This window comes from Tamandua tetradactyla, chromosome 6, assembly GCF_023851605.1.
Source record: "Tamandua tetradactyla isolate mTamTet1 chromosome 6, mTamTet1.pri, whole genome shotgun sequence".
In the NCBI taxonomy this organism is placed as follows: domain Eukaryota; kingdom Metazoa; phylum Chordata; class Mammalia; order Pilosa; family Myrmecophagidae; genus Tamandua; species Tamandua tetradactyla.
In genome coordinates, this window is record NC_135332.1 from 96,167,955 (window position 1) to 96,175,779 (window position 7,825).

The 7,825-nt window shown below is 38.8% G+C and overlaps 1 pseudogene; it reads right to left on the reverse strand.

The window, feature by feature from the left end:
• Positions 1-389: 389 nt before the first annotated feature.
• LOC143686763 (UAP56-interacting factor pseudogene) lies at positions 390-5,120 on the reverse strand (annotated as a pseudogene).
• Positions 5,121-7,825: the final 2,705 nt, after the last annotated feature.

Here is a 7,825-nt window from a genome sequence, read left to right on the forward strand (position 1 = left end):
GACCTACTTATATTTCCAAAGACCAAGATTTACCATGACAAATTCTAAAAAACAGATAAAGAAGATGAGATTCTAAATATCACTATCAGAAAAATAATTGATTTCTATCTTTATCTTTCTTCTGTTGCATAAGGAATCCAAAGAAGTCAAATAGAGGATAGTTCTGCTGAGACAACCATGAAAACTTTAAGACCAGACAGGTGTGATTTCCCTGTTATTCTTTCAGGCAATTACTTTTTACATTAAAAAAATAAATAAATAAAAACAAAGAGTTATTTTGCCTTGTGGATATTTTGCAATAAAGATTCTTGTATTTTTATGACAAGCTCTTCAAGCATTTCAACTTTTCAAATAGAGTTGCCGTTCAAAAACTCTCTTTGACCTGGGCTCTATCCCATGGTTATAAAACAGCTTCCACCTTTGTTGAATATGAGAGTGGCTCTTTGTTCCTTCATGACCCCAGATCACTACTCAAAGTCATCCCTGTTTCCCAACACTGTTTATGTCAAATTGTAGGGGTATACCTCATTTATGTCAAATTGTAGGAGTATGGCAGTGCAATGGTAGCTCAGTGGCAGAATTCTCTCCTGCCATGCCAGAGACCCAGATCCAATTCCCGGTGCCTGTCCATGCGAAAAAAAAAAGAGGTAAAAAAATTGTAGGGGTACACCTTTAGGAACCTTCTTTATAACAGATTGTTCCTGCTCTGCCAAGAATGAGGGCACAACAGTGCAATTAAATCATGATTTCTGAGTTACTGGGCACTACACCACTCTAGGATTGTCAATGGATACTGTTAAAATTCCTCCATTTGTGGTGGAAGTGTGCCATTGGGGAGTTTTTTTACTGCTACATCGTCTAGCAGTTGTGCTGTTTTCAACTGGGCCTAATCCTTCAGGCCTCTTCTGAAAAGAAAAGTTGCCTGACGCGTCTTTCTGATGGCTTAATTTATTTCCCTTCTGGTAAAATTGGTTGGCATATTATTTTTTCTGTTAAACTAGTTAGGTCTCTTGAGAGTGACATCTGTTTTCCTCTGCACTTCATTTTGTCTTATAAAGGTTTGCCTTCCTATGTAACACAGGAAAATAGCACTTTATAATCTTGTCACTTTAGGGGTGGTCAATTCAAAGGACTAACTCCTTTTTGATTTCCAGTTGCTTTCATAGCTGCAAGGCCAGTGATAACTCCATAAGAATGTCCCTTTCCAGCCATGGCTCTCAGCTCAGACTTTTCTCACCAAAACCAGAATTCTGTTGGATTCCCCATTGTATTCTCTTCCTGAATTGCCAGGTACCACTTTGTTGGAGTCTTTTGTTTAGTCTTGGAAAATTTTGCTTGTTTCCTTTCTTTCAATGCAATTTGAGTGTATCATCCAAAGACATAATGATTTTGTCAAGGTTTTCATTGCTGTGGGTTTTGAACCATGTACCAAACTAGTTCAGGACTGAAGGACTGAAGAGGATGTACTGGGACAGTCAGCAGGGAGGGCCTGAATCCAAGACCTGCTTCTTCCCACTCATGCATGCATGTTAACTGAGGGGATTGAATCTTGTTCCCCACAAAAACTGGGTTCAGATCCCAGTCCCCAGTTCCATGTGTGTGAACCCACCCATATGTAAATAGGATGTTTGAAGGTGTTATTAGTTGAGATCTGCCCAAACAGAATGAGAGTAGGCCTTAATTCAAAATGGCTGAAGCCCTTATAAGCAAGGGAAATTGAAAATGGAAAGAGAAGCCACAAGGAGAACCAGAGCTGGAATTCAACAGAAGCTGGAAGAGAAAGAAGAAGATGCAAAAAACAAGGAACCCTAAAGATTGATGGCAGCCAGAAGATAATAAGTCTTGGAGGAAGCAAGCCTTCTTCCCTTGAAACCATGAACCAATATTTCCTGTGGTTAAGCTAACCCATTGTATGATATTTGTTTAGCAGCTGGGGAGCTAAAACAGACAGTAAAGGAATAAAAACAATATAATCCATATTCTTAGATATGAGCCAACAGCCAAGTATCTTGACGTATCTGAGGAAAGGCTCCAACCTGAAAGCAAAGCAGCCCCAAACACCATAAAACAGCAATACAGACAATGTAAGGAGCAGAGGAAGACTTCAAGAAGCCTAATAATGTCCTCAGAAATATTAGAGAAGGTGTTGCACCCACAGAACAAGTTTAGAAGTTATAAAAGAAGAACAAGAAAGGGTTCTCAGAATAATAAAAGATGATGTCACAAGTTTTAAAAAGTGATAGAAGTGTTGGAGCACAAAGTTGAAGAAGAAATTTAATAGAAAATTTTAAAAAAAAGAACAATGATGAAGATGGGGGAGAATGAAGAAAATTAGAGAATCAGTTAAGGAGGTGTAACACAGCTGAAAAGATTTCCAGAAAAAAAAAAAAAAACAAAAATAGGGAAAATGGGTTAGTCAAACGGAAGACAAGGATGTTCATGGAAGTCCTTAACTCAGAAAAACTGTTTTCTTCTTTTTAATTATGTGGACTGAGAAGTAATAAACCAAGCTGCAATGCAACAAAAAGACATGTATTTGGGATCTTAGAATTACTATTTGGGGAACACTGATTTAGGTAACATCTGAAACTGTGTCCCAAGTTGGGGTTGTCAGGCAAGAGTTTTTAAAGGAAAGAAAGAAGTTGGTTAAGATAGGGGTATTAGAAATAGGTTTTGTAGTTTTGTTTCTTCAAAAAGGAAGGTATTTTTTTGTGAGCTGTTGAGGTTTTGCTGACAATGTTCAGTTTTGGTAACGGTGTAAGGGCCAGAGTGGTTTTAGGACCTTTTTGTGTGCACAGCTCTCTGACTCCATTTTAAGTTTCTTAGCCTAAATTATTCCATTTTTCTTCTACACATCCTTGATTTCCAGTCTCCCTGGGAAAAGGTCTATGCATGCTTGATCAATGAGGTGTCCCTGCTACTCTATTCAGCATAAAGAGCATGGCAGGAAGACCATTTACTATTGGCTTTATATTACTTGGTTCTATTGACTAAGCTTGAAATTATGAAAATTCTGGAGAAGATACTTAGGAAGGGAATGAAAATAAGGGGTGATGTTTGAAACCAACAATGGAAGGAACCATTAACTGTAAACACAGAATGTGGTTTAAAATGACAGTTCTGCTTCATCTTCACACCAGTTCTTTTGCTATAGGCAAACATAGCCACAAAACAAGAAGAAATTTTAATCTTCATTGATACTTGGAATGGGCCTGTGTATGAAATGGCAAGTAGAGCTAATACTACTTTATGTTTGCAGAAAAGTGGCTGGGAAGTGTAAGTGTATGTTGTATACATGTGTGCATATGTGTGAGGGTTTGTTGTTGTGTACTGGAGTTAGCCTGCAGGTAGTAGAGCAGGATCAAACTGAGGGAAGTCACAGCAGGTATTTGTTCCCAGATTAGTTCAATGCATGGGAGGAAACCAATAGAATGTGAAGGTCATTGAGCCCTCTGCTTCTATAGTGATGTATATGACACCTTCTGCTAGTAAGAATAGGGAAATCACTTCACTGCCTGTTATGAAGAAAAAGAGATACCACAGATTTATTTTTCTGTAGCTTCTAATACCATCTATGTATTGACACCTTACAAGGCTCTAATTGTATCCCAAGTGTGTCACCTGAGCTTGAGTCCCACAGGCACTTCAAACTTTGTACCAAAACCTGAATTTCCCTCTGCTCACCACCCTTGTGAGCCCAGCACCACCCTCAAGTACTTAAGCTAGACCCTTAAGTTCTCTCTGTCTTTAAAACCATCTTACCAAACCCTTGATATTGTCTCAAACATTGGGGACTGCAAGTCAACAGACCAAGCCCTTGATCTTGGGGCTTGCTCTTGTGAAGCTTAGTTATGTAGCAGAGTAGCTAAGCAACCTATAATTATGCCTAAGAATTGCTTCCAGAAAACCTTTTTTGTTACTCAGAGGTCTTTGGCCTCCCTCTCTCCAAAACCTACTCTGCAAGTAAAATCATTACTTTCCCTCCTACGTGGGATATGACATCAGGGGCAAAAGTCTCCCTGGCCACATGGGATATGAATCTCAGGGATGAGCCTGGCCCTGGCACCATAGGATTGACAATGACCTCTTGGTCAAAACAGGAAAAAGAAATGTAACAAAATAAGGTATCAGTGGCTGAGAGGGTTCAAATAAAGTAGAGAAGCTATTCTGGAGGCTACTCTTACACAAGCTTCAGCTAGATATTGTCATTTACCATGGTTTGTCACGTCCTAATCAAAATCATTCCTGTCAACCCTAAAGAACATCTAGGACTCTATCTGAGATTCTACAAAAGTTTCATGCATTATGATAACTTTCCAGAAACCTACAACTTTCAGATGGTTCCTGGGTCACATAAGTCTTGAAACCTAGAAGTTTCTTGGAGAGGGGCCAGCCTCTCCAAGAACATCAACTAGTTCCATCCCCCATCCCATATTATCAACAGCCCTTTCCAACATGAAAAGGTAGAATGGGCAAGCCCAAATACCCCTAAAGATTGGGAGAAGAATCAAAGGGGAAGGAGGAGTCATAACAGAGAAGACAGGGTTTAAGAAGTAAGTATGACTGCTGAATCATTATATTAATATTTCTTTTAATCTCTAGTGTCTTGGAGCAGCTAGAAGGAAAAACTTAAAATTGTGGAAGTTTAACCCATGCTGAACTCTGAAATCTGTTCTGTAACTACTCGTTACAATGTACTTTGAAATATTTTGTTTTTTTTGCATATATATTTCCCAATAAAAAATGTTTAAAAAACCTCCCTATCCCACCCTGCCACTACCAACCTCATTGACTCAATTCCCAGTTGTAGTCCATTTTGCTTTTTTTTACTATTTCTTCTCATCTCTTTGCTCTCTTAAGCTCTTGTCTTCTATTACTATTATTGCCATCTGACCCAGTCTAGCCCAGCTCCAATCCATTCTCAAACATGACATTGGGAATAACTTTTCTAAAGTAGAATTCTGTCCCCTTTGTACTCTGATATAAATAAATCCTGGCTGTGGCTTCTCTAGGGTACTCAGAAAGGACACAAGTTCTGAATCCTAGCAGTCAAGGACTTGGTGGTTGGGTGCTCTGCTTACCTCTCCAGGTGTTATCTTTTCCACCTCCTCCTTCTCCATACTTATGCCACGTAGAGAATATAAAATCTAATATGCATAAGAGTCTCCTGGAATGTATTTGAACATGCAAATTCCTAGGCTCTGGATTTTAATCTAGTAGATCATCTTCAGGGCTCAGAAATCTGCATTTCAACAGACCCTTTGGGAGCTTCCTATGGATGTGGTTTCTGGACCACACTGGGAGAAACACTGCTTGTCAAGCTCCACTCTGGGCAGTTTCCCGAAGTTTCATGCTATGTCCTGCCTGCTTTTCCATGTGCTGCTTTTGCTACCTGGATTACCTTTCCCATTTCCCATTTCCCCCCTTCCATACCTCCTACCTACTGTGACCATCATTGCTCTCTCCCTGTTTACAAGTGGCTTTTTCTGGAAAGCTCTCCTAATCCCTTCTGTTTGTCTGTGTTCAAGACACTACAGTTTCCTGTTTACTCTTTCTCTCTACTGTATCAGCAGATGAGTTCCAAAAGGAGACTGTCTTTGAGGGGTGAATCTGCTGTGGTGGGCATCATCCAAAGAATGGCTGTGCTGTGACAGTCCCAGTAAGGAAGATATTTATCCCCTGGCTGCACAAACACCACAGACATGATGTCTGACCTCCTTTCACCCTTCTGTTCAACATAGTACCAAACGCTTACTTCCCTTAAACCCTACTCACATATCACATTGACCTCTCTTGGGGATAACCATGGCAACATCCCAACAAATGTCCAGGAGTGGGCCCAGAATTAACTAACTTATAACAAAACATTTCAAGGGGAGAAAAAACTTCCTTTTATTAATTTGATAAAGAGTTACTTTATAAATATATTTAAAAAATTGAAGACTTATTTTCCCACGGTATTTAAATAAAGATAAAATGAAGATCTTAAATCACTTAGGGCTGTTTGCTTGCTTGCAGGTTCACATTGGAAAACTATTAACAATTCCTTGAAGAAAGATCACCACTTTTTGAACTTTCAGGCAGGAATGTTGCTGAATTATAGCCGAGTGCATCACTGTTGACAAACCTGATTTTGCTGGACAATTACAATAAAAATGGCTAAGCTGTCACCCATCCTTTTTAAATGCCCAAGATAAAAATAATTTTCCCTTGGCCTAATTTAAAAATTTTTATTAATAAAACCAATTGACATACAATATGAACATTCTTTTTTTATCACATAGTTGTATATTCATAATCATGATCATTTCTTAGAACATTTGCATCAATTCAGAAAAAAAATAAAAAGAAAATAGAAAAAAACTCATATACCATGCCCCATACCCCACCCTATCATTGATCACTAGCATTTCAATCAAATTTATTTTAACATTTGATCTCCTTATTATTTATTTATTTTTAATCCATGTGTTTTACTCATCTGTCCATAAGATAGACAAAAGAAGCATCAGACACAAGGTTTTCACAATCATGCAGTCACATTGTGAAAGCTGTATCATTATACAATCATCTTCAAGAAACATGGCTACTGGAACACAGCTCTACATTTTCAGGCAGTTCCCTCCAGCCTCTCCATTACACCTTAACTAAAAAGGTGATATCTATTTAATGCATAAGAATAATCTCCAGGATAAACTCTCAACTCTGTTTGGAATCTCTCAGCTATTGAGACGTTATTTCGTCTCATTTCTCTCTTCCCCCTTTCAGTGGAGAAGTTTTTCTCAGTCCCTTGGTGCTGAGTTCCACCTCATTCTAGGATTACTGTCCCACGTTGCTAGGAAGGTCCACACCCCTGGGAGTCATGTCCCACATAGACAGGGGGAGGGCAGTGAGTTCGCTTGTTGTGTTGGCTGAAAGAGAGAGGCCACATTTGAACAACAAAAGAGGTTCTCTTGGGGGTGACTCTTAGGCCTAATTTTAAGTAGGCTTAGCCTATCCTTTGCAGGATTAAATTTCATATGAACAAACCCCAAGATTGGGTGCTCAGCCTATTGCCCTTAGCCTAATTTTTGAATTGTTAAATTTTTTTCCCTCTTGAAACAGGGAACAATTGTGTGTTTCAGTCCAAATGTTGCTGAGCTTAATATGAATACATTTCATCCCCTCTTATATGACAGTGTGTCAGATCTGTGCAAGCAGCAATTGTCTTAGGTCTCATCAACTGAGGTGATAGATGGAGTCTGGAAACCAGAGAGTCTTCTATGGGTATTACACTCTGGGATACATGAACTTATTGCTTTCTACATTTTACTGTTGGGGTGGGGGGGGGGAGAAATTTAAATGGGTCACAGATTGATTTTAACAAAAGAAAGAAAATCAGAAAGAGCCAAAAGAACAACTAAAGGCACCATCCGGGATTTTATGGGAGACATTCCCTGTTCTCATTTGCTTTTCTTTTCTAATGGGAAAGATTCACATCAAGCTTATTTTATTTGAATAAGATGTTTGAAGTATCCTTTAATGCATGGTCCATGTCGGTGACCTCTTCCAAGTCATTTTTGTTTGATATGTTCAATGTAGTCAAAGGCACTTAAACTCTTTCCTTCATAATATTTATGGATATGACGTAATTTCATAGGATTCAAGTTTTTTGTCCAGTAAATGAAGTATTTAGCATTATACTCCATAGCTATGCTATGACATTAGAAGAATACATGTTCAGTCCATGAGTTCATTCATAGGATGCTGAACACTAGAATGAGGCTGACAACTCACCATGTAGGTAGGAAGTCCTTCACCTGTCTTTTAGGTATTGAGTTTCTGC